Genomic DNA, 23,581 nt, shown 5'->3' with positions numbered 1-23,581 from the left:
AGCAGTAGGAAAAAGAAGGCTTCCATGTTTCTGACAGGGTCTTAAAGAGGCTTTGCAGATCCTGAGGAATCATTGATATCTGATTTGAGAGAAGCTGAGAAAAATTAATTGCTGCTGTGTGAAGGGAGGCCCTTTGACTGCCAGCGGTGTGCAGCATGCTGCCTCTGAGAGAGTGGAGAGGGAAACAAAGCATGAGAGTGAGATGCATGACAAATTAAACCTCTGGATAACCCCATGTCAGTAAATCACTTGCCTCAAACACCAGTACTTCATTCCTCAATGTGCCATGAAATCGTGTAAAAGCAGGGCTTCACATCCTGTGTGTTTGAAGCTGAGGCTTTACTTAAATGCAGAAAATAGTGGATCTTGGGAAAACTCTGCATGGCCATTCCATACCACAAGGTGTACCTGGAAATGGTGTTGGAGTCAAAACATCCCATGGTTAAGGTGGGAGTGGGGAAATGCTTATGCTATGATATTTGGGTACATGTAAATTTGGGAATGTTATCTTGAATCTCCACAGAAAATCAAACCAAGCTTCATCCACGTGGGACCAGCCTCAGTTCTGTACATTTGTAGCAGGTTGGGACCTTTCTGTGCAATATAAAGTTCCTTTCCAGACACTCATACATTAAAGAAATTGTTTAATTGAAAAAAACTCTCCTTAGTTACTAAATAACCAAGATAACTGTTGCTATACAGTGACTAAGGGTAATGCAGCATTCCCAATTAAATTATATATGTGCTGGAATGGGGCCAGAAAGAGCACTTTGGGCAATCTTTCCTCTGCCTCTCTGTGCTGTCCCCACTGCACAGTCCCCCAGAGACCTCAGGCCAGATGCAGCCCATGTGTTTGGATGGATTTGCTCCTTTGCACTTCCTTTGGTAGGCAGGGCAGAAGTGGAGAGGATCTCTCTGTGCACACTTGTATTTTCAGGCACATGAAGGAATTCAATGTCTTTGTTAATGCTGTTTTATTATAGGACTTAAAACACCATGATGAGCTCTCAAATGGGCTCAAAAATGCAAATTTTTCTGCCTCTTGCATCTCTTTGTGACAGTGGTTACTCAGAAGTCCTGTGACTAAGGCAGTAAAACGTGGCTCCCAGCTGAAGCTGAATTGTGGTGTAATACTGCTGCAGACTCCTGGGTGTTGCTGCATGGCAACACAGTTCTAGGTGCCTGTGCTTCTCAAATGGTGTTAAATTTCAAATCCAGATGCAAATTCTGGCAATGCCCGCTGTTCTTCAGGCTCCAACAGAACCACCAATTGCGGTCACACACAAAATTGTGCAAATAGCTGTGTTATGATCTCCTCCTGAATGAAATGTTGACATTTGGGTGTGGTTGTGATTTAGGGATGCTGCCAGGGAGGAGAAGGAGAGAAGTGCACGGGCAGAGTGCTGGCAGCTGCCCCTGCACGAGTGACTGCACTCAAGTGTGACCCACTGTAGGCAAGGGGAGTTCACAGAGGGATATCCCCACCGTGAGCTCAAGGAAACTCTGATTTGGGTTTGCTTCATTTCAGAAGGAAAGTTTGGTTGTAAACTGGATAAAGTCCACTTTGTGTTTTAGCAGCAGCATCCCTGAATCTGCAGGGACAAGGCAAATGGGGGGAAAATGAGAATACAGAGGACTCTTTCTTAACAGTGGATTTAGACCTGCAACAAATAAGTGCAGACTGTTTTGGAGGGTTTGGTTTTGTGCACCAGAGGCAAGCTCTCATCCCTGGCTGTCCCTGCCAGGCTGAGAGCTCAGAGCTGCTTCTCCAGAGGGTCCTTGAGTACCCTTCCACTAGGACTAGCTGGTTGGGGCTGTGCCTGGAGAGCTCTGAGACTCCTGACCTTCAGCTCAGCTCGGGGGTTTGATCTCCTACTGTGGAAGAAGCTTTGTCTGGTTTGTTTTACTCAGTCAGTACAGAAACATGCACATCTCTTTTTTCCAGCCTGAGACTGTTCTGGTCTTTAAGCCTTGCTGAACAAATGAGATATTGTTCACTAGTTCTGAGAGCTGTTTGTTAGTTAAGAACAAAAAAATCTGCCTTTTCTCTTGTAGGAGAGAAAGTTAGTTGTAGTAACAACTGGGTTTACACTATCTTGTTTAAAAAAAATCTAATAAATGTTTAACACATTAACAAAGTCAATACACGCTCCAGCAGCAGTGCATCTGTGTTTCCTGTACTCCTTTTTTTAAGCTTGGCATACAAAGTGCCATTTAAATACCATGGTGAAAAGGGCAAGCATTCAATTTAATGCCTTTGAAATAATTCTGGAATTAAATCCTGGGCAATATATCTCAGTCGAGCAGTGTTGCATGTAGCCACATGCAGCTAATGAGCCATCAAAGGCAATGCTTTAAATCCCCATGCATACAGTACACAGATCCTTTATTTCTGCTGTCATAACACAAATCATGAACCTTGATTCTAAATCAAACACAGGTAAAAGAAAAAAAAGGGGGGGAAATAGAACAAGAGGGAAAAGGAGGGAGTAGCTTTGTGGCTAATTGGAAAGAAATTTGAAACAATGGGGGTTTCTTTCAACACCATTAATCACCTCTGCTGGAACATCCTTCCCAGCCCAAGCTTTTCTTGTCCCCGTTGCTATTTTCCCTCTTTAACATGGTACAGAATGTACATAATCACTGTTCTTGAAAGCCATTTCTCTCATGCTGTGGTGGAAGGGCTCAGAGTACAGGCCTGCCACAGATCCCTTTGGGCTGCAGGTTTGCTGCCTTGAACTCACCAGTGAGGACACAGCTGCTCCTCCTGCCCCGTGGGCTGTGGGGCAAAGATGCTGATGTTTGCTGCACAGCACAGCTGAGACACCAAGGATGTAATGCAATGAATGCAAGAATCTGGAATGGGAAGCAGGGGGAGGAGGATATTTGTGTACAGAGTCGAGACATGGGTTCTGCCAGCACTTCCCCTACTTTGTTTTCCCCCAGGCAACGTAAACATGTGCAGCAGCTTAAGATCCATGCTGGTTGCCTCCAGGCTGCTTAATGGCCAGTGTCAAATGAGTGATGGCTGTTAGCCAGCTCCATAACCATGAGCACTCACCTTCCTAAATCCTTGAGACACCTGGAAGGAGGAGGAGGCTGTGCTGAGGGCTGCCCAGGGCTCCTGCTGCCCTCGAGCAGATGATCAGCACTAGCAATGTATGGGAAGACACATCAATGACCTTGGCCACCTTGATTTCCACAGGGACTTTGGGGACATCAGAATAGGTTATTCCCACCCTGTTTTCCATTTGGTTAAGCTACTTACCAGCAAAACAGCTAAATGAGCACTCAATGTGTATAATTGCTACTACTGCTATTATTATATGTTATTATTTGAAAGGTGAGAAGTCACTGCACCTAAGAAGGCTGGTGGCTGTGAAATGAGGGGCTGTGAACTCCACCTGCATCATCCCCAGTGTCTTTTCTTGGCTGGTTAATGTTTTGAACAGTTTCATGGGGAGGGGTTTTAATGACTCATGGCAGAGATCCTTTAATTGCATGATGCTGATGGAAGCTGGAAAATGAGCAGCTGTAAGAGGCACCATTGTGTTGGGTGAAAGGGGTTTGAAGGCTCACAGGTAGTGCTTGCCTTAAAATGCCCAGGATGAAAAAGGGGGAGGAGGGAAAGGTTATTACTGCTGGTACAGCTGCATCAGTGTGGCAGAGAGGAATTAACCTGTGCTGAGATGTCAGGGAGGGGATCAGCCTGGGGTGGTGTTGGAATTCTGTGGCTCAGTGTCCCTGTGCTGCTCCCACCTGCACAAAGCCACATGCACATGTGGATCACATTCATGTGTGGAAAGGTGCTCCTTTGCAGTATTCTCAAGTGGTGAGTGAAGAAGCCTGAGTGGGAATTTGCAACTACAATAATCCTTTCAAAAATAATTAATAATCTAGTAAGCAATAACGAAAAATAACTTAGGAGAGTGCAGGAGAGATCTGTAAAAGTCCTTCAGCCTGTTGTATTAACCAAGGTATTCCCAAGCTCTTACTGTTTATCTTTGTAATTTTTGAGCAAAATAATGTTTTTACTGTCTTATTTAAATGTTATCACCAGCTCTCAGTAATGGAGTGGTTAAGAGGTTATAACACAAGCAAGCCTTGAGTTTTCTCTGGTTTGATCCTCAGGCAATATGACTGAGATTTTTGTGAGATACTTAACTTTCTGGCAAAAGAGGTATAGAAAATAAATCAAGCTTTACCATTATAATTAAAATAGCATTTTCTACTTTAAACTGTTTTTGTGTGTGTTTATATAGCACATACAAATTCTGTAGGTTTCTTTACTATAGTGGAAATTTTATTCACGTCTTAAAGACCGGTCCTCTATCCAGCATACATTAATGTGATCAATACAGATATTTTCCACATTCCACTGAAAATATTTATAAACTACACAACAATGCAATTTACTCTAAAATGTATTTTCTCTTACAAGGGTTTCCTGTTCATCACATATTTATCCAACTTGCAAACACTGAAAAATGGGAATGTGTTAACAGAAAAAGCTAGAAGGACACAAATCATTCTCTTTCTTCCCCTCTGTGGGGAATAACGTGAATATTTATAGATCTGGAAACTTACAGGAGTCTTTGTGCTGATGCCATTTCTTGCTTTGACCTGAACATCTATCAGTTAGGAGCTGTAGCACCAAGGAGACTGAATCAAATCAGTCATCTGTACTTAAACCAAATTTTTGGGAGTGTTTTCCATTAAAATTGCAATAGGGCAGGAACAAAGTTGCAGAGCCCCACAAGGATAATGCTGTTTTGCAGCACATGGCAAAAAAACCACTTGAATGCCATGGTCCTGGGGAGGGGGAAGAAAGTGGCTGCTTGTTTTTAGACATTGCTGTGGAGTTGCCTAGGTCAAACACAAGCCCTATTTGACAGGATTGTCTGGAGCAGCCAGGGGTGCTCCCATGTGGAATTTAGCAGTGTTCCCAGGGCTTGGAAGCTGTCATTTTTTGCCAAATTGTTTTATGTGGAAGGTGGGTAGGGTTTTATGAGAAGTGAAAGCATGCTGATAACACAAAAGAGGAGGTTCCAGTGAGCTCCTCTCACTTATTGAAGCCAACTGATGGAGCGGGGAAAGGAGGAGGGTTAACACAATCCAGTGGGAAAGCAGAGAGCAGAAAAAGCACTTCAAAGCAAAGGCTGAGCAGGGGTCAGGAGCAGTGTCAGGTCCAAAGAGAAATGGAGAGGGGAAAACCTGCACTCCCTGCGACTTCCCTGACAAAGAGAGCAGTCTCGGGTACTAGAGGGAAGAGGGGAGGCTGGTTAAAATGGACACACCACAGGGAAAAGATTAGAGAAATCTGGAAGAAAGAAAACTCATTGTGATTTTAAAAGTAGAGAAAGGGGAAAAAAGGCAAGCAGGGTATCTCATGAAAAAAACAGTGAAAGCTGTCATGTTTTCTTGTCTGCTCTGGGTTTCCAGGAAGCAGGTAGGAGCAGAGCTCCAAAACCAAGTGGGAATGTGCACATGTCTTGTAAGAAGAGATGTAAGGCTGAGATTTAGCCTAGCTCATTCTTCACGCATGTCTGTCATGCAAAGGTTACATTGGAGTTTGTTGTTGTTGGCTTTAGGACTGAAGGCCTAATTCTGACTGGGACAAAAGTCACTCTGTAATATGCAAACAGCCTAAGTTAGAGCTGCAGGATAGATCCTCAATTTCTTGTTCATTTACAGCCAAAACTAATCAATAAAATATATTTAAAGACTCACTTGGGATCATAGATCTTATAAAACCCTTCTGGAATGTTCAGCTTTTACCAAAGTGTTTTGTCTGAGGCTGTTGCGTGGGCAAAATCAACTGCATCCCACAGCAGTAAATGGTCATAGAGGAACTGGGAAGCTATCAGTCATAAAATGTCCTTAGTAAAATTGTGTTGTCTCAGGATGGATGCAAAGCAGCCTCAAGCAAGGAACAGAGGGCAGGAAGAATGGATTGTGTTAATTTTGGCTCTGGAAGGGGAGAGGAAATAAGTGTCAAGTGTGCCACGAGATGCGCTGCTGTGTCCTCATGCAAGGGCTGGTAGGAAGTGGGGTGCAGGGCCACACATGCAGCTTCCCAGCAGGAATGACAAGCATTCCCTTCAGGACAACTCTGACTAGCTGATAGCAAAGCAGAGAGAAGGTTCCTACTGATTGTGCTGGAGCACTGGCCCTTTGCCTGGCTGCTGGCAAGCTGCTTGGCAAGCTCTCAGAGAGTCTGGGTTTCCAGGGCCTGCTGACTCAGCTATTCAGGCTGTTCCTGGCTCCAGGATCCACAGGTTTAGGATAGATGTGTCCCAGCAGCTGCCTGGGTTGATGGTACCCAGCTCCATGGTTTCCATTTGGAGGAGCCAGCAGTTTGGCAACCTCTGCTGTGCCCTTCTGACAGCCTGGGAACAGGCTTGGGGACACCTGGCTCCCTCTCGGGTTACTGGAAAGAAAAGATGAGTGCCTGGCAGCTCAAGGGACCAGAAAATGGGAATCTCAGCTATTGTCTAATTTGGAAAAACTTAATATTGTTTTGATGGGTTTTCTTTCTTATTTCCTGCCTGTAAAGAATGCTCCAATTTCTGGTCTTCTCTCCAAAACAGAATGATGATAATTTTATTCCAAACTTCCCATGGACTAAATTTCAGTCATTTTACCCTCCAGATAAATCAGATTTTCTCTTCTATGTCTGTTGTCCAGACCACAGTCTCTGTTTTTCTGTGCTTGTCCAACTGATCCCTCTGGCCTAGAACATTCCCCTTTTCACTTTTATGTTGTACCTGTAAAAAAGGTTTGTGAATCATTTTGAGTTTGTTCATGTTAGAAGAAATCTGGGGATTGATGGGTTGTCTGAGGGATGGATACATACACAAGGAAACAAGGGTTGTGGGAAGATGGAAGAGAAGTAAAATCATGTGAAAGAGCTGGGCTGGTCTTCTATCCACAGGAGAAAGAACAGTTCTCTAGTCCCTACAATTACTGCACCTAAAATCATGGCTGAATAGTCTCAGAGTAATAGTAGTCCCAAAGTAGGAGAAGGAGTCGGAGAATGTAAATTGCCATAGCTTCAAATATCTACAGTTCTAGAAAGAACAGCATATCCTACAGAGAATGGCAGCACTGAGAACAACTCTCTTCCTTTTGTGAAGCACAACTACACAGGAATGATTTTTGTGCTGCAGGTTTTTGAGTCACATGCTGAAGACTGAGATGTTCAAAGTTGAGTGGGGTTTATGCTTCTGATTTCAGGAACAGGATTTTGCACTCCCTAAGATCAAACATTCCTTTCAGAAAGGGAAGGTACTATTGCACACCTTGTACTTGCAGAAGCTTTAGTTGCATGTCTTCATCAATTAAAATCTGCAGATTGCAAACACGGCTTTGGGGTACCCCGCTATGAGCTCTGTGTGTCTCAACACACAGGGAGATGTTAATTCTATTTCTGATGGCCTCTAAGCAAATGTGTGCTTGCTTGCAGCAGCTTCCTACAATGCAGTTACAGAGGTGTTTCAGGAGTCTCCTCTGTTCTTCTGAGGCATTGGTTAACAAAACTGCCTCTTACAATGGTCTTACTCTAAAAACCCTTGAGCTCACTGCTTTGCAATTCAAAAGCAGGCAGTAATAAAACACTCCTGGAATGTAGAAGTTCTTTCTCCACCCTGCCAATAAACTCTTGAATTATTTGCACATTGCATCTAATTCTTTTATTGTACCAAAAAGAAAGTTCAGCTGATGTGCTCATTTAAACAAGATGTTAGTGTCACTCTTTTCTACTCTGTGGAGCTGCATCCATCCTTAGTCTCCATGAATGTGTTTCTCAGTGCATTTGGGTTTGGGTTTCTTGCTGGCTGGTTTTTATGACCTTCCCTCTATTCCAGCAGTTAGGTTCCTGGGGGCAGCAGAAGGTTTCTTCTGGAGATGGGTCATTGTGACAGTCTGTTCCTTTCTCCCCTCTGTCATTGCCTTCTGCTCCCTCTCCTGTTTCTTCTTCTTCTGCAATGGCTGTTTAAGAGGAAGGGGCCGTTGGTGCTTACAATACACTGGACCCTCAGCCTGGATTGTTGCTCTTCACTTTCTAGAATTGCTGTGTAGTCCTGAAAGAATGTGAGCAATATTTATGGTGGTGTGTATTACAATAGCAGCCGGAGGCCCAAAGCAAACACAAGGGCCTTTGTGCTTCCCATCCTGCAAACAGAAGTCCTACACCATGAAACAGCAAAATGCACAAGACAGGCATTGAGTTGGGGAATGTCCAGACACTGGGAGTTTCCCACTTCTTAAGCAGTTGCATTTTGAGACTGGGATTCTCTGTGTAGAGCTGGAATAATAATTTCCTCTGTCCATGTTGTGCTTAAATCTTTGTTATATGTTAAAAGCTTGTCTATTGTTGTGTTGAGCAACCATAAACAAAATTTCATTTTACTTTTTCTTTTTGTACCCCCTTTTCTCTGAGGCTGTATGTTTCCATACATTCACTTTCTTTTCACTTCCCTCTCTTCTCTTTAAGTGCAGATTCACAGCAAATCCATCAATCCCAAACCAGCCATTATACATTTTTTTCCTCTTGAGGGATGCATTTATGTGTGTAGCAAGGTCACCAAGCTCACTAAAGACTGCTTGTTTAAAAATCTGTGTGTTTGCTCACATTTACATAACCAGATGTAAAACTGGCTGAAACACCTTTCAAAACATCTTTGGAAACCTGGGCTTTACCTTCTGTTTTGTTTAGGGAAACCATACTTAAAAGAGTGTGCTCTCTTCCTTTGGAAAGGTTTTGTCTTTTATGTTGATGTAAGCTGAGGTGTACTTTTCTTGAGGGCAGGTTAATGCACTGCAGGACTTGGGACAGCCCAAAGTTCTGGGGTCTGGAAAAGTCAGCCATGGCCTCATGAATTTTACCTCTACAAAAAGCTGCTTAATGCTCAACAGATTCAAATAAAAGGTATTTTTATACTGCAGAACTTAGACTACAGGAGCAGAGAGTGAAAGATTAAGGGTTGCTTTGGTCTTGGAGAGATTGTTCTAAGCAGGTAAAGATAGGAGATCACAGAAATTAAAAGATGGCTCTAGTGGGGTGTTAGTCAGCCTCCCCTGCACATTTTGAATCTTCAGCTGCCAAAAGCTCAGGAAGCTGAGAGTGCTCCCATCCTGAGGAACTGAACTGTAATGCAAAAAAAATCACTATCCTTAACAGAGAAATTCAGAACTCTTACACTGATCATTTTCTGTATTGCATTATGAGGCCTTTACACCTCTCAGCTGTATTGGGGTGACCACAATGAAACAGTTGAAGTGAAATGACATGCAGGTATTGGGATCATGTGCTGCCCTGTGTGAGAGAAGGACCCTCTTGCCCTGAGAATTGGGTAAAGCCTACCAATAGTGTGTATTTGACCTTTATCTTTCTGGAGACCAATGATGACAAGGGGTACTCAGAGTTCCCATTCCAAGCACAGCCTTCTTCAAGACTCTGTGGGTGAACATGAGCCATAATTGTTGGTTTCACCTGTAAAACAGCTCAGCTGAAGAGCAGATTCCTGGCTTGGCTTTTTCCCAGCCTATGGGGTACAGTTCACTTGAGGTAAAGAACATCAGTCATTGCTCTCTGCCAGCAGAGTGCCTGGGAAATAGGGTACACCTGGTTACCAGAAATCTTTGCTAGGTCTTTTCCATCAGTTAATGACTTAATGAAGACCTGCATTTTTCTCAATCTGGTGTGTAGAAAGTGTATGAAAAACATTTGGAAAAGACTGCCTGGCAGTTAATGCTGGTAAATTTTATCTTAAAGCCTTTGGTAGGGGCTGCAATATTGCATTAGTTACAAATGTCATGAGGACAAAATCAAATGTCAACAGGATATTACGCTAAGGCAGTAAAGTCTTATGTACATTCTGTTACCTTAAGATGGATTTTTGGTTTTGTGGCACTCTTGCACAAACTGGAAAGTCAGATTTTGAGTAGGATGTGATGCTCATATTAAAAAAAAAACAAAAGAACACAACCCAACCACCATCTACAGCAGATATAACAAGTGAAATGTTTTTCCCTTTCTGCATTTTTGTTGCCAAAACTGCGAGGTTTTTTGTTGTTTGTGTGGGGTTTTTTTGGCAATAGTAAGAGAATGTTTGGCAAAAAACTAAGTAGTCTTGTACCTAAACATATATGAGCTCCAATAAGTTTTGGATGTATTTGACTGGGAGTAAAGTTGTAGGGTGTGCCCCATGTTAAGCAAGCAATATACTTTGCAAATTAAGAAAAGCAATATTTAGAACTGGAACTTTCAAGGTCCTTCTGAGATTTCAGATCTTTTTGTCTCTGGCAGGTGTGTTGACACAGAACATGCTTATTGAGATCTTGCAAGGTGTAACAATATTAATATTTGTTAGGGTTTTGTATAAAAATATTCTATTGCTGCCTTACAATTGGTTTGGAAATATTTATTCCTTATATAGTAACATGACTAAAAATGGCACTTGAGGAAATTACGAAAGCTCCACCTTACCGCGTTTTTCCATGGCTGCTGTTTCGTTTCAGATTGGACATGGGAAGAACCCAAAAGCACAGTTACCTGATGGTGCCAGAAGAGCACAATCCTCTTTCACCTTTTCTTGTGCTGTTAATGGTAAGGTATGAATCACAGCTACTGCTGGCTACGCCTTCACGATGATGTATGGTGGCTGGGACGTGCGTATCTGTAATTAATGAGAGGGAGTTGCATGGCTAATTCCCTGTGCACTGCTGACATCCTGTCTGCAGCTTTGTCCCTGAGCTTTTACTTACGTGCCTCCAACAGCCGGTTATTGCATTACATCCTTGTATTATATAAATAAAGCCTTGACCTTTGTCCTTTGCAATATTCAGTTCAGTGCAGGTTCTTAATTCAATTTAGAAAAGAAGCCTGAGCATTAAAACCATTTGAATCTCCTTAAACACCTCAAACATTGATGGGACTATTTCTGCTTAAGAGAAAGCACTAAGGCTAAGAAATTGCCTTCTAGCTTTTTGTCATTGACAAATGAGTGCATGTTCCTTCACACTGAAACTATGCAGGAAGCCCTCTCTGGGCAGGGAGTACACATCCTCCTCTGCATTGCAAGGCAGCATGGGTCTACAGAAACTATTAGCCGTGCAGGATTTTGTTTATTATTTCATCAAACAGTTCTGAAACAATAACCCTTTGGAGGCAAATAACCCTCTCCCTGCTGCAGGAAAATCTCCAGTACTTTTCTTATTTTTTCCCCACTACCACATTCTGTTGCTTATTTAAGGCCTGTGTTTCTGCATCCCCCCTGACAAAGCCAGGCTGACACTAGAAATATTGCAGTGCATTAAGACACACACCAGCTCATGGGTGTTGGAAGCTCAGGTCCTCTCCAGGAAAGGTCTGATCTCCTTTCCCTGTCACCATCCATGTGGTTGTGTTGGGGTTTTTTGCAATATGTGTGCATTAAAAATGAAGGTAAGCAGAGTACTTATGTCTCTGAGTGTCTAAACCCTGTTACTGCTGAGCTTCAGTTCCACACTGATTGAAAAGGGGCATAAAGGTGCTCAGTTTTCTTCTGTGGGTATTGTGGGATAAATTCATTAAAGATTTGGAGTATTAGAGCTAGACACAATCTGGCTTTTATTAAAATCATCATGACTGTAATGCTGTTAGTACCGCTGTGCAAATCCTAGCAAAAGTAATTTTTTTATAATGATGGAGATACAGATCCTCTAATTATCCAGGACAACTCAAATTGGCACCACAAATATCTGCTATAAGTTGAGACTGCATGATGTGAAGTATAATTGATTTTTAATATGGTAGGGCACAACTGCTGTTAAGTTATATACAATGTCATTTTTTCCTGTTGGACGTTTAGCAGTTTTGAAGAAACCTGCATGTGATTTATACTATTGCTAGAGATTTGGGCTTTAAATCAATTTTATATTATTTGGAGATTCTAAACTGGATGCAGTTAAAAAATCAGAACTAAGAATTTTTATTTTGCATTTTATTCTTCATTTCAGATTTTTTTTTTTTTTAGTAGAGCAAAAAAGGACTCCTAGCAAACCTGTGCTTCTCCTCTTTTGGGAGAAGTAAAATAAACCTTGAGCACTGATAAGCTGATTTACTCCCCCTCCTCCTCATTTTTAGGACAATTATGTGTAATTGTGATTGCATGAAGCTGCCTGGATTCCATGTAAATGATCTGTCTTTGGCATACGGGAGTTTTTGTAAATCATTTAAAGGAAGGCATTCTTCTATGCTTGGCAGAGGAGGGATACAGAGAGCTTTTGTACCTCAGTTGCACCAAATTGACTATTTTTTTAATCACCCTGGAGAGGAATGCACTTGATTGCATTCTGTGAGTTGTGAATTATTGGTTTTGGGTAGACCTGGTGGGTAATGAATGACCTGACTCCTCACTGCCACCACCCAGCCACCCCCTCAAAGCCACCAGCTCTTCTCCCTTGGGCAGGACCTGCTCCACACTGGTAGCAATAGTGCAATATCCAGAGAGAAGAATGTGAGGGGATAGCCATTAATAACAAAGTTGGCAGCCCCCTGTGAGGAGAGCAATTTTCACATGAAAATCTTCTCCAAAGTAATGAAGCCTTTCTTCATTTGAAGTCTTAACAGGTAATGGCACAGAAGGTGATTTCCAGGTAAAGATTTTTTTTCCCCTGAATGAAGGGTGAATAATCTATTTAAACACAGACAAAAAGCCTAAACTGTCAAAGAATTATCACCTAGTGCAGAAGTTTAATGTTTGAGGTTTTTTCCCTAATAAGTTGGTAAAAAGACAGTAGCTCTTGTATAACAGATTATTAATACTCTGGAAGAGGGAAACTGATGAAAGCTTGTGACTGTTTCTGCATATGGCTATATGGTAACATATTTAATTTTGAAGTCTATAAAGTCTGAAGCTTTTCCTCCCCTTTTTCATTTACAGAAAACAGTGAAGGTAAGGCGAAAACTAAAAAAGAGATATTATGCTGTCATCAGTTTAGACATTTTCCTAGGAAATACTATGAAAAATATTTAAGGGGAAAAACATATTTCTCCCCTTTTTTATGCTCAGTTTTCACTCATAAATTCCAAGATTAATTAAAGTGACTACTTTAATCTTGTCTCAATCCTCAGACACAAACAGTGGAGAGAAGCCCCTTCTGTTGGGGTATTAAATTGACATAGAGTGGGTACCAGAAAGCTCAGAGGAATCACAGTCCTTGGCCTCAGTTTATGAGCTACTTACCAATTTCACAAATATAATGCCAATTTGACAAATGTAACTTTTTCAGTGATGGGCTAATTCAGATGCAAATGTGTTTTTTGACAGTGGGGAGAGAGGAGTTAAACTGCAGCTGCTGCTTTCCCTCTGAAGAAAGAGCAGCGGTGCATCTGCAGCCAGCCTTTCCCTGGTGCTCAGCACAGAAGGGATAAGCCACTCCCAGGAGGCAGACAGGGTAATGCCATTAGTGAGGAGCAAGAAATGCTCATCCCATGCTTGGAGCAGCCACTAGAAAGTGATGCGTGACACCCTAAACCAGCATGAGCACATCTCATTCCTACTGAGCTCGCCGAGCGTGTGGGGGCAGAGCTTTGCCCATCCTCTTTTCATTGAACCCATGTGTTGGAGGCTTTATTTTCACACTGGTCAGCAAAAGCTCTGGATGTACATGTCTGCACAACGCAGGTGCAAGCCTTTGGTTTATGATTCCCATCTGGAAGCGAGGCAGGCTGGGCTGGGAGCTGTGCTTCGTGTGCTGAGGAGTGGAGCTGGGGCTGGGTGACGCAAACCAAAAGGGACTTCCTAGCTGCAAACCCTTCACATCTGACGGGACCATGGCTGCCTCTGCCCATATGTGCAGATATATCAAATGTAAACATGAATCCAGTTAATTTTCACACACTTGTTACCGCTTCCCCTGTCTCAGCAGAGGCCTCTGAGAGCCCTCCTCCTTCTTGATCTTGCTGGGAAAGCCTGGATTTATGGCAGCTTAGGCTGTTCCTTGGATGCACACTGGGCTGCCAGACGTGGGACAGTGGCTTCATTGCAGCATAAAGGAGAGAGATGGGCCAGGCTGGGGGCAGATTCAGCCTCATCAATCCATATTGTCATCTTAATTTATCAGCCACTGCCACAGAGAACAGGGAGCCAAACTGATAGAAGGGAAAGGCTTCTTTAAAGAAAGACCCAGGAGATCATAAAATGTCTTAAATGGGGAGGAAGGGCTTAGTTGTCAATCAGTGCTTTCCTGCTCACAGTGTTCCTGGCATGGCTTCCCAGATAAGCACATCCCTAAATACAGTATCTGGGATGGGAAGTGATTTGTCTCCCCGGTTTGATGCTTGCTCTTTTAACCAGAACCACGGAAGGGGAAAACGTCAATGATTTCTCATATGTGCACTAAACACGTGGGTTGTGATTATTTATGTTTTTGGGTTTTTTTTCCTGTGAGTGTCTGGGGTCCATGGGAAGCAGCAGCTCAGTGCTCTGCTAGTGCAGCAGGAGAGGAAAGCAAAGAAGGGGAAAGCTGCTTGGCTGTGCACAGGGATCTGTGAATCCCACTGAGGTTTGGGGTGCCAGGGTGTGGGGCTGTGCCAGGGTGGTGGCCCCAGGTGCTGGGACCAGGCTCTCCTTCCTGTGCATGGGTGTATGGGACAATGGCCCCAACCTGGCCAGTGAATCAGAGCCTGGACTCGCCCTGCAATCAGCATCACAGAGCTCGGGAAATGAGCCACCTGCCCCGCTTCCTCTCATTTAATGGGTTTATTTTTAAGTGGAAAAGGCTATGAGATTTGTTCCTTTTTCTCAGGGACTTCACGTCCTCTGGAGATCCCTGAAGGATGGGGTGAGGTATGAGCAGCCTCAGGGACCTTGCTTTGGGAGCCACGTCCTGGTATCTTCACTCAGCACCAGGCATCAAAGCTGAGGCTGTTCATGGGATACACATGAACCAATCTACGGAGAGCATGGCAGAATCTTCTGATGCTATCTGAGCTTCCTTCCACCATGTTCCCAAAGTGGAAACTGTTGCTGAATGAAAAAAACCCAAGTCCTGGCTCTGCTGAGCCTGTGTTTTGCACATCTGCTTCTGGTGACTGTCACTGTGGTCCTGCTGAGCAGGAGTGAGGCTCTCAGGCTGAGAGGCAGCACCACTGCAGTTAGTTTGGTCTGGGTTTTTGCTGAGATCTACAGAATTGTAGATGGTAAGCCTGCCTCACTGCCCATTTGTGACCATGACACCGCTTCTACTGGACATTTTGTGTGAGGAGACTGAAACTGAGGTCCATCTGTGGAACAGTGGATCTTCCTCCATGGGGCTATTCCTCTCATGAGCAGTATTTGAGATGCTCACAGACTGTCAGCTAGCACAAAACAATCAGACACTGTCAATCTGATTTTCAAGAGTATTCTTTTGTAAACAAGGGCCAGAGACACCAAGGCGATCTAATGTGGTAGATGTTTATTTTCCATATTTTGAATAAATGTGTTGTGTTTGTCCTCTTCTATTCAGTGACTTCTCTATCTCCATCCCACACTCTGTTTCTCTGTGGGAAGTCATGATCCAAGTGCTGCCTGGGTGCTGCAGGTCTGGATCTGGTGCTGTACCCAAGGGAGGTGATGCCTTTTTTGGGACCTGAAGTGGGCTGTCTGTGGCCCAGCACTGCTCTGTGCAGACGTGCTGGTTTCCTCATCCAGCTGCCTTGGGGATCCCCAGCACAGCTCTGCATTACCTGGTGCAGGCATGCCTATGTTTGCAAAGCACCAGCAATAATTAATGATTAAGTAGGAAACAAAGGAATGCATCTAAGATCCTTTCTTTGAGCAGTTCAAGATCTATCCATGCTTACAGCCCTCTCCTTTTATTCTACTCTTCTCTCTGCATATACTAATTTACTTTAGCACCAATTAATCCATGTGTTTCAACCTGCCTGCCCATCCTCCTTTCTTTTCTCCAGGTTAGAATAGCTTTGGGAGGTGGTTCTTTAACTCTCACTGAGCTTTTGCCAAACCTGAAGTGTTCTCGGAAAGGAATGTCAAGTGCTTAACTACAATTTATTTTAGTCAGAAAGAGAATAAATAGCACACCAGCACATGTGTCAGAACAAAACCTGTCTGTGTGGTGGTTGGGTAGGTTTTAACCATAGCTCCACTTAAAGGATTATACTGTTTTCTGTGGGGAAGAGGAGGAAAAGGGGACTCTCCCAAAGCTGGAAATGACGCACACAATTTCATTTTATCTTTACACAGGTGTGAGTGTAGGGGACTGGGGAAATTTGTCTTACCTGCATGTCCTTCACTTTTACCTGGTTGTCACTGTTTGCAAAGCAAAGCTCTGCAGATATAGAAGTAAAGACAGACTGGACTGAACCTAAAAACCCAAATGTTGTCACTTCTGTGATCTCAGAACCATAGAAGGGTTTGGGTTGGAAGGGACCCAAAGATCATCTCTGCCATGGGCAGGGACATCTTCCACTAGACCAGGTTGCTCAAAGTCCCACCCAACCTGGCCTTGAATACTTCCAGCAATGGGGCATCCACAGGTTTTTGTGTTATCTGGGCCAATGTCTCACCACCATCCCAGTAATGAATTCCCTATCTGCTGTGAATAAGATCTTGGTGGGCTTTTTCCCATTTAAATCCTTTTACAGGGCCTGAAGTTTTCGCCAATGGAGAAGGCAGAGATCTGCAAACATCCATCTAAACTTAAGTTTTTCTGGATTTCTGGTATTTTCTCTCTCCACCTTTCCATCCTATTTTTAAATATCCTTACAAATCCTTATTTCAACCATTGCTCAGGAAGTAACTAACAATTTTAACATAAACCATGTAAACAAGGCAGCATTACACAACAGCAATGTCTGACACTATTCATTGATATTTCTAGCTATGATAGTTTCCTTCTCCTTTCTTGAATTTTATTTTGTTTGGACCGTACCCATTCTTTCCTTTCTAATGTTCAGATTTTTTTTTTCCAGTTGATGAATATAGGGTTTAATTCTCTTTCCTATAAAACATGAACCAGCTTGGCTTTTCTCATTAACTTCCTTATTAGCATAAGCATCACCACCTGTAACATTCATCATGTGAGCAGCAGCATGATGCTGGCAGCTGGATATATTAGATAACCCATATTCCCTCTTAGAGTTAAATGCCAGGATGCAAAGATATTGCAAGTACAGCTTTCAGAACAAGTTTAAGGGGTTTTTTTTTCTTCAATTATTTTGCAGGAGTGCAATAAAAAATCTGGAGGAGATCAAACTCTGGCTCATTTGGCACAGAAAGCCAAGCAACCATGCAGGACTGGAAACTTCTAGCTGGTAAGACTAGAGTTAAATCAAAGAGGAAAGTCTTTTACTCAAAGTCATGCAATTTATTACTCCACTATAGATTCTTCACAAGACTAAAATACCTTGCTGTAATGGTAACTAGGAAAATACTTTGAGGTTTTAAAGCAGGATGTGCAATTCATGCTGGTTACTGAGTGATAAATGATACAGGCTGCACAGAAAAGTGATACAAACACATTATTTCAGCTAGCACAGCAAAGCACTTCAGATATAAATTAAAAATAACTACAGTCTTGTGGTCCTTGTCAGTTATTTACAAGCCTCTTGAAATATTTCCTTATCTGCCTTTCTCATAAGAAATTAGGCAATTATAGTATAAGTCTGAAGCCAGAGAACATGAAATAATGAATAATTATGGCATTATTACATGGGAAGTAGGAACAAGGGGAAGGCCAAAAGAAAACCCAAAGGTTTTTCATCTTCAGGAAATCTATTTTAAATTAAATTGAAATAAAAGCCTTAAATAAGTTTAACGTAATTCTGAGGAAAAGGCAGTTGCACAATGAAGAGGTATTTGGAGTCTGAAATTCAACTTCAGGATATTTCTAAACAGGAAAAAAAAAATTTTCCTGTCATTGAGCTAGTCACAAATCTTTGCATAGGGGAGTCTTTCATGAAAGAGAAAGATAAATGTGGTGTGGAAGTCCGGTGACTCAGGAGTTTCTTAAAGATGGGGGGAAAGGAATTACATTAGTGTATATGCATTTCTTATTAACTTTTAATGGCATTGTAAATGTATGCTCTATATTTATGTATCTATGAAAATATATTGTTGTGTAACAACTATCATAAGACTTTCAGGACCAATATAGTTGAGATTTTGAGTGTTGTAGGTTTTCTTCTTTTGGTTTGTTTTTTTCAATATTTGAATATTGACTTAATTTCTTCTCTTCTGATTCCGCATTCAGAGCACATTTCAAAATAATTTGTGTTTTGTTTTTCTTTTCTGGGTCAAAATTTCAGCTTGGTTAAAAAGACATTACATTCCCTACAAACCAAATCAGACATTCAAAATATGTCCAGCTCCCCTGAGCATCAAAAGGAGGAGGGATCAGAAGTCTCAGACTTCATGTTAATTTAACAATTTAGGGGTAACATCTTTTGCCATTGTCCATAGCAGATGCAGATAAAATGAGCCAGTGCTCTTCAGTAAAGGAGTTGATATCCTATTCTTCTTGCTCTATGAAAGATGAAATCAGGAAACTGATCCCCACACTCACCAGAAATTGCAGTCTGATTATGACAGGCAGGACTGATGGCTTTGATTGCTGAACCCTTCTCACAGTCCTCTGCTCAGCTGCACTGCTGTTCACTGGAGCAATGGGCCATCATAATTGGGCAATATTCTGTTGTGTAAAAAAATATATTTCCATTTAACTTTTTAATTCAATTATTTCTTCTTTTAAATGAATTGTGTCAAGGCAGGGCAAATTGTCTGGAAAAGGCACTATTTGAACAAACTCAGATTTGCTAAAACCCAGTGACTCTTTAAACAACATCTCAGTATCCTGAATTTAGTGTTGGTCAGTCCTAGGAATGTGATTGTACTTGAGTTTGCACCCAAGTACCCACCTGAAGAATGAGAACCTAATATTTTTTCCTGACCTGAAATGTGCTGTAAGGCAACAAATGGCTAAAATTTCATTTTGTGAAGAACGAGAATGCTCTGAGGTAGTTAATGTAGTTCAAGATATGTCATTCCTGATTTGGGAAATGGCAGCGCTGAGAACTGAATATTTTGGGTAAATGGGGTACAGGGTCACCAGGTCTACATGAAATACAGCTAAGAAATATATAGGTAATAATGACAGCTGGCAATGATATGCCACTGTTCACAAAGGACAGGCTATAGCAAATTGAGTCAAGAAAAGGAAGTCCTTGATGTTACTCTGAAAGAAATTATTAAAAGCAGTTTTAGAATATTTAGCTTGGATTCAGAGCAAAAAAAAATCTTTTTTGAAGGATGTGATAACATATCCTTCTAATAAGAATGTGAACATTTTAGCATCAGTATTTAGCCCACTCTTTGCGTGGATTCACATCACTTAGAAACATGGTGAGGAACCTCTCACCATCCTATTGAGAGGTGAAGGATAGAGATCCTGAGGAAGAGGAGTTGCTGAGTAAGCTCCATTTCCAGTTTAGAACCCCAAACAGCTTCTCAGAATAAGTGTTAGTTATGTCTTTCTTGTGTTGTGCCTGTCTTTGAATCTTTTCCTCTCAATAAACACACAGGCTTCACTGTTTGTTGTCAGGAAAAAAGTCACAAAATGTGAATAATACTGAATTACACATTTCTAAGGGCCTGAGAGAGGACAAGGATCCATCATGCAAGGTGCTGTCTAAACATGTAGCCAGTACTTAGAGTCAGAGTAAATAAAACAGGAATAGAAAAGTTCGGTGACTTGCAACAACCCATGAGAAGAAACAACAGCCTGGAGTCAGTCCAGCTGCTCTGACATCTCGTCCATTGCCTTTTCCACTGCATATTGCTGAACTGACATCTTGGATGGTGCAAAAAGTATTGCATGATATATACCAAATGGGAGGCTTATCACAGTTATCTCTGCAATGTCTGGCACCAGAAGGATTTAAAGAACAGACATCAAATTACAGAGGCATAGATCTACCCCGAGCGTGTCTGTTCAGTGCAGTAATGCATAACTGCTTGATTACCATCAATGAAATCCTCATGCTGCTACTCATCTCTACCTGTCTCCAAGTATGTTGAGATCAGGGCCTAAATTTATTTCTTGCTCTTGGTCTCAGGTGTAGCAATTAAAGAAATGTTCTGTATTGCTGAGAGCACCAGATGTGTGCAGTGGAGCATCCCATCCTGACAAGCATTTTGCTTTTAATAGTTCCTTTGGGTACACATTGGCGTCTGGTTTTATTTCTCTGTTTATACTTTGTTTTTCTGTTTTATGGCACTGTTTTCTTGATGGGTTTTTCCTGTTCCTTGCCTTAGAGAATGGTTTGGAGTAGCATGGATTATGGCACAGCAGCAGCATTAAGAGTTGTCTCCTGTTCCTGTTCGCAGTTTAAGGTCATTCTAAGTTCTTCATTTGACTGGTCCTGTATGGAATAAACAAAGAAAACTATCCACTGATTCTGAAAACTGAATTTTGAGTCATGCTGATGTCTTTCTGGACTTTCTTGATGTCTCTCTTGTCTTCCTGGACCTGGGACCAGACTTAACATATCTATGACAAGCTTTCTTTGGAAGCAAGGTTGGGGAACAAGGCTTTTTAGTCACAGAAGTTACAAACTTTCTTTCACCTGCACCCTAGAAATGGTGGGCCCATAGAAGGTGGCAGGTGATTTTCCCTTGAAGTCTGTTTGCAGATTTTGTCCTCCAGTCTAGCTTTCAGATGGTTCTTCACTGCACAGTGGAACAAGATGCTGAATTGCAATCTTAGTGTTAGGGTGCAGCAGCAGGCACATTCTGATTTAGAGAAATCTGATCTATTTTTCTCTGAAATGCTTTGTACCAAATTGAGAGTGCCATGATGGGTATGACTAGCTGACAAGAGCTACAAACCACGTTCATTCCTACAAATAGAGAAGAAAGTCTTTCCTGACTTCTGCAAGTGGTTTTCTTTATTTCCTAGAGAGTGGAATTTGACTACTTTGACTATAGTATGAGCAGTGTGGTTAATGCTATTTCTTCAAACTAGTACAGGCAATCAAAAAAACCAGATTTTCACACACTTATTATTTATAAGGAATGTCTGGTGTATCATGACACCGTGACCAATGGTATCAGGGTCTAATATTGGAACTTCTTATCTCACCAAAACCTCATTTATTTAGTTTTTAGAACAACAGTTCAGGTGAAACCATGATAATCAAAAGATTAAAGCTCTGTCAGATAAAAAGCAACCCTGTACCATTTCAACTATCCTAGTTTTCAAAAGAGGATTAAATATTCAGTAATTCATGCAACCATAAATATTGAATGGCCATTGCAATGGATTGGATTAATAGATACATAAGATGAATAAAAACATATTTGATTTAGTCCTCTGCTGATGGTGCCAGCAGATTACAAGGACTAACCTGTCTACTGCAATGTTACCCATCAAATAGCTATAATTCAAATCTTTCCTCTTTTTTTCCTCCTCTCAGAAAAATAGCATAGCCAGGATAAATAACAGCCTTTACATCATCATTTTGTTTCTCTGGAGATTAATCCTGATCTTACCCATCCAATTTCATGCACATGAATATTCCTGTTGATTAGAGTAGGAAAGTTTTTCACATCCACAAATCTTTGTGGAATTTGGAGCCATAATGTGTCAAATTAATTCCTGACCTCACTGAGCTACCTGTGCATCCACTTGGCCTGACAGCACATGACAGAATTTGGGCATAAATTTGGTGTGAGAACTCTTGAAGCACAAACAGGAGCCAGGCTCCCACTGATGGTCCCTTGAGACTGGGTCCCATTCCACCCTCTCTCCTCCTGTCTTGTAGGGATGAGCATTCCAAGGGTGGAGGTTAACAGGCATTCCTAACTATGCATGGCATCCTACTCCTTAATGCTGACACAAATGGACAGTTTCCTAGGAGATAGCTCAAAATCAAATAAATTATTTGAGAGATATTCATGTTAAAAGATTCCGCGGAGTTCATCTTTATATAAAAGTCCTGTTACCAATTAGCTGGCTCTAGATCAGGGCTTCAAGATGGGGCAGATATGACGTACTTTCCTCTTCACTGTGTGACAAAAGCTGTGTGTGGTCAGACCCCCAGACCCCTTTTCCTGTGTCGTGTGCCAGCTGAGTGCTCAGAGCCCCTGCATTCCTGCTCCTGCTCTCTTTCCTCCTTGTGCCCTCCCAGTGACATCTCCCACATTCTGAGGGTAAGTGTGAGTGATGTTTGCTGGAGGATTCCTCTTTCTGTCCTCATGGATCCAGGGTGTTGCAGTGCATCAGGGCCCAAAGCCTTGAGGCTGCAGTTTATCCCCCCACCTTGAATTTCAGAAGTGATAAATCAAACATTCTGCTTTGTTTTTCTCTGCCTCTAGTGGCTTTTCAGATTGCACCTAGTTAAAGAATTGCCCATGAGCTGGCATTAAAGGTTTACCTCTAGGAAATATATTACCTGAATAAAAATGTTCTAATTCAGAAATTTCTTTCCCACCTTTTTGTTGCCCTTGTTAGGGAAAAATGCTCCACTTTAACCTCCAGCTAACTGATTACCTGCCAGTTCTGATGCTGTGCTTGGAATTAATGTGCTTCAAATGCCAACAGAGATGACTTGTGTTTGGGCACCTCATGGGAAAACAGGGAGATGAAAAGCCTTAGGAAAACTTTGACAAATAACTTGGAGTGTTTGACCAGCTATGCACAGCTGCTGCTGAATGGAGAATGCAAGTAACATGCCAAACAGAGACAAAAGGGGATCAGCAGGGAAGGCAGCTTTGGTATCAGCACTGGACATTTTACTCGCAGGAAAGCAGAGGAAATATGCTGAATTACCTGTAGGAGGTGTGCCTGCTTTTGCTAATAGATGTGCATGATTAAAAAATTCCTAACCGCCAGATCCTGTACCAATGTATGCTGGAATTCTGTCTGAGGTCAGTGGAGATACATTCATGCACAGCACCTAAATTTGATTGATTGCATCCCACCCATCTAAACATGCCTTAAAGACTTGTTTGCAGAGCCACAATCCCTCTGCCCCCTCCAATTCCCTGTTTGAGGTGATAATGTCTCCTCATAAATCCTGGATGCGATAGCACCAGCATGACCCATCACTTCATTACACCAGAGCTGAGTAGTGCACTGAGGAGGAGTTTATCTGGACAGAATGGATCTGGTCCAGGAGCAAATAAAGGAGTGAGGAATCTGATTATTTCTGGGCCAGTTCTCTGTGAGTTACAGCTTTCTCCATTTTCCTGATGTCAGCTAGTTTTACTTGTTTTGTTTTCCTTCCTCACACAGGAGGTGAAATATCTAGCTAGCACAGACATCTTGATGAGCTGCTGGTGTCAGGAAGGCCAACCTGAAATTTGGATCTGGTTAGGATGCAATGTACCATGAGCAGTGGCATTTGGCTGTTTGGGTGCATGCCAGGCTTGTTCCAAAATTGGGGATCACCTCACTACAGGAGCAGGAGTGTGGTGGCTCCTCAGACACCCCAGTCTGTCTTACCCAGTGCTGTCTGGGCAGGGCAGCCTGATTTCCTCAGCTTTGTGGAAATGAGGAATCCTTGTACAGAGGATTTCTTGGTAACCAGGTACAG

Source organism: Passer domesticus, chromosome 9 (assembly GCF_036417665.1).
Source record: "Passer domesticus isolate bPasDom1 chromosome 9, bPasDom1.hap1, whole genome shotgun sequence".
In the NCBI taxonomy this organism is placed as follows: Eukaryota; Metazoa; Chordata; class Aves; order Passeriformes; family Passeridae; genus Passer; species Passer domesticus.
This window is presented reverse-complemented; position numbering follows the sequence as displayed.